Source organism: Suncus etruscus, chromosome X, assembly GCF_024139225.1.
Source record: "Suncus etruscus isolate mSunEtr1 chromosome X, mSunEtr1.pri.cur, whole genome shotgun sequence".
NCBI classification, from domain to species: domain Eukaryota; kingdom Metazoa; phylum Chordata; class Mammalia; order Eulipotyphla; family Soricidae; genus Suncus; species Suncus etruscus.
This window is the reverse complement of record NC_064868.1, coordinates 3723967-3727967: the sequence shown is the minus strand read 5'-3', so window position 1 is coordinate 3727967 and position 4001 is coordinate 3723967.

Below are 4001 nucleotides of genomic sequence, written 5' to 3'. Positions count from 1 at the left end.
AATTAATTATAAAAGTTTCCCTAAGGAACGAAGGATATAATTTTGAAATACAACCTATACCTTGTATTTGTGAGATCCTGGGTTCAATTACTGGTGTGATAGAAATGAAAAAAGTATTTATTTAACAAGATTTCTATATTTCCTATCATTGCACACTTCCATATCATAAAAGTTTCAAATTTCTAAAATATGCCCAATCTAACTTGTAAATTAAACTACTTATCTCTAACTTTAATATGCTACCTTGCCACTCCCTTCACTTAATGCCATTTAAATTGTTAAGATAATGTTCTACACTAGAGTCAATCCCCAAACACTTTGATCAATTTGTTTCTTGGGTGGGGACAGAATGAAGACTTTCCAGTCAACACAGACAAAAGATGAATGTCTAGGAATTACAGATAGGGTAGAGCCAAGTACATATGTCCTACTGCTATTAGAGTGGGGTGGCAAGGATCATACCCAGCATTACCAAGGGATTAATCCTGGCTCTGTGTGTGCTCTGGGATCACTCCTTGATAGTGCTTAGGGGACAATATATAGTGATGAGAATCAAGCCTAAACTAGCTGTAAGTGCCCTGATATTCTGTACTATCTCTCTGGTCCATGTCTCTTCTTTTGTGGTCCAGTTTCTACTTGAAGATAGATTAAACCTGTGGAAATTGGGGGTAATTGTCCATACTTATTCTTTAAGACCAGCAAATATCATTCCTGTAAAATGATAACCTTCACTTTTTTCATTATTAAATTTTTATTATTAGACTTCTTTTTTTTTTTTTTGGTTTTTGGCCACACCCGGCGTTGCTCAGGGGTTACTCCTGGCTGTCTGCTCAGAAATAGCTCCTGGCAGGCACGGGGGACCATATGGGACACCGGGATTTGAACCAACCACCTTTGGTCCTGGATCAGCTGTTTGCAAGGCAAGCGCCGCTGTGCTATCTCTCACGGCCCTAGACTTCTTTTTTAATATAAATATTTAAGCATCATGATTACAAGCATGTTTGTAGCTGGGTTTCAATTATAAACAAAATACCCCCTTTCACCTGTGCAACATTCCCATCACCAGTGCCCTTTACTTTTTACATGAGTCTCTATTGATAAGATAAATATTCTCCACAGACATATATGACATTTTTTAAATTTTCTTTTGTAATTTTGGAGCCAGACCCAAAGTACTCAGAGCTTATTCTTGGCTCTCTGATCAGGGATCAATCCTGGCAGGTTTGGGGGAACATATAAGGTGCCAGGGATTGAACTGAAGTCATCTGTGTGCACGGTTCTACCTGCTGTGCTTTTGCTTCCACCCCACAAAAGTGATTTTAAATTAATTGAATCCAAAGCAAAATCATAAGAATGTATGTATGCATACAGATACAAATACATACATGCCAGCCCAAAATACCTAAACCAAGGTCAATGACAGTAGAATCAAGAGACCCAAACTATAACAAGCTATGTACAAAATGGACCAGTTATGCTAGCAGTCTAGGGGACAAAGGGTGGAGGTACAGGATGTATGCTGGGAACTATGGAGGAGAGAGGTCAACACTGGTGGTGGGAATGGCCCTAAATTACTGCCACTATGTTACTGAAATACAACTGTGAAAAACTTGTAAAAAATATTAAATAAAAAATACATACCGGTATATGCACCGTGGAGAATTTAAGGCAATTTACAAAAATGCAATAAGGTAAAAGATAGCAGTCCCAGAAGGCTATATTTTGTCATGCCTTCTGGAAGCTTATTCTCTTGGCTAATATTGTGTTTCTTTCAATAGCAGTTTTTCCCCCAGTTTTAAAACCACTTTATTAGCAATTAATGGCAGCCACAGTAAACTCAAACATAGTAGCTTCAGCTCTTTCTCTCACTGTCATAATCACACCTGACTTCTTTGCCAGAGTGGTATAGTAGGGGTGGAAGAAGAGAAGTTCTAGGACTGATAACCCTTATATTGGTGGAGGGCCTAATATCACTTCCACCTACCTTGCAAGGTGGGGCACAGGCTCAGGAAAAGTGTTGTACCTGTGGTGATCCAGACTGCCCCTCCCGGCGTGCAGAGAAGCCTAGAATCAAGCTGCTGCTGCTGGGTTGCCAGGCGCTGATCATTCTCCATAAACTGAGTCTACAGTTCAACTTGATATTGGTCCTTTGCTCTACAGCTCTCTTCTGAGCTCTTCTAAAAAGCCAAATATGTTGAAAACTTCACAAATCAGGGAAACTGTGCCACATGAAAAAGGGAAATGTGGGGCTGGAGAGGTGGCGCTATAGGTAAGGTGTCTGCCTTGCAAGTGCTAGCCTAGGACGGACCACGGTTCGAACCCCCAGCGTCCCATATGGTCCCTCCAAGCCAGGAGCGATTTCTGAGCTCATAGCCAGGAGTAATCCCTGAGCGTCAAATGGATGTGGCCCAAAACAAAACAACAACAAAAAACAAACCAAAAAAAAATAAAACATTCAAACAAACAGAAAACGAAAAAGGAAAATGTAAATATAAAGAAGGGCTGAGTGATTGTAAAATAGATAAAAAGTTGGGGAAAGGAAAACACTCTCCTAGATTGCTTTCACATAATGTTAAAAGCAATCTCATTGGTCAAAAAAAGATGATGCATCAATTTATTTCCCTGACAAATAGGGAAAGGAAAGGAAGGAGTTCTTGCTTATAGTACTTGACTATACATCACTCATAGGAATGATGGAGTGGTCAGGCCTTGAGCAGTTGAATGTTAGACACAAATCAAGTGATCATGTTGAAATAAACAATTCTCACTGGTTTCCCCCTTATAATTATTCCATTGTGTATCACTTTCAAATATGTGGTCCTTATTTTTAAGGGCAGAAAAGTCCAAGAAAATTAAGTCTTTTGTTCCTTATCACTTAATCCTGGCTGTGCATTAAAGAGGCAAACATGTCTAATTCAGCATGCTCTTATTCTACTCCATTAAAAAGAACCATTTATATATATACTGTGGGCACCAGAGAGCATATTACTCTCACCAAAAATCTCAGTGAGAACCTAATTCTTCACTGGTGACACAGTGCTGAGCCTCATGTGGCCTTCTTAATTTTGATAATTGTGCTGTGCATGAGAGGAACTCTTGTTAGTCTTCCTGCTAATTCATCCAAGAGAGGGCTAAAGGAAATAAAACTACAAATAAATAAAATAAAATAATAAAATAAAATGAGAGTTCCAAGACCCACAATACATAGCTCTGGGTGATACAGCGTAATTTCAAATCCCTGCAGCTTGAGTGTCTGGACACCCTGTTTTACTGCAATCAACATAAGAATTCCATTTATTTCAGTATACCTATTTATTGCTTTAATGTTTGTTGATCTTGCCTATTATTATATTTGCTTGGTAGTACTTTGCAGTATTCCCACTGATTTTTTTCAAACCTGAAACTTCAATGCCTATTCTGAGAAAATGAGGATAGCCAAAAAGTAACACCAATTGTTATAGTAGAAGTTAATTTACTATACACAAAAATTTTTCTTAAAATCACTCTCTTGTGTGACCAAGTATTAACTTGTTAGAGAAAAATATGATGATACCTTATATCTTACATGTTAAAACTTGATATATAAGATCTTCCAAAGCTAACAAAATAGATCACAGAAACATTAAATATACTATTTAAAGCAAAAAAAAAAGAACCTTTTAATTTAAAGCACTGTGATTTCCAAAGTTTCTCATAGTTGAGTTGGAAACAATTTTTCAACACCGAGCCCACCACCAGTGTCAACCTCCCTCCACTCGTGTTCCCAAAGTCTATCCCATCCCACACCACATATGCTCCAGCTCGTCATCATAACAGGCATGGTTTTGAGTTTGGTTGATCAAGTTTGGGTTCATGATTTCATTGTTGTTGACTCCATGCCTTTGATATTTAATTTTATTCCATATTTTAAAAAATTAGAGGACAGGGATAAAACTCAAATATAGAATACTTAGCTAGCATCTATCAGGCTTTGAGTTTGACACCTGAATTTGTGTGAGCCC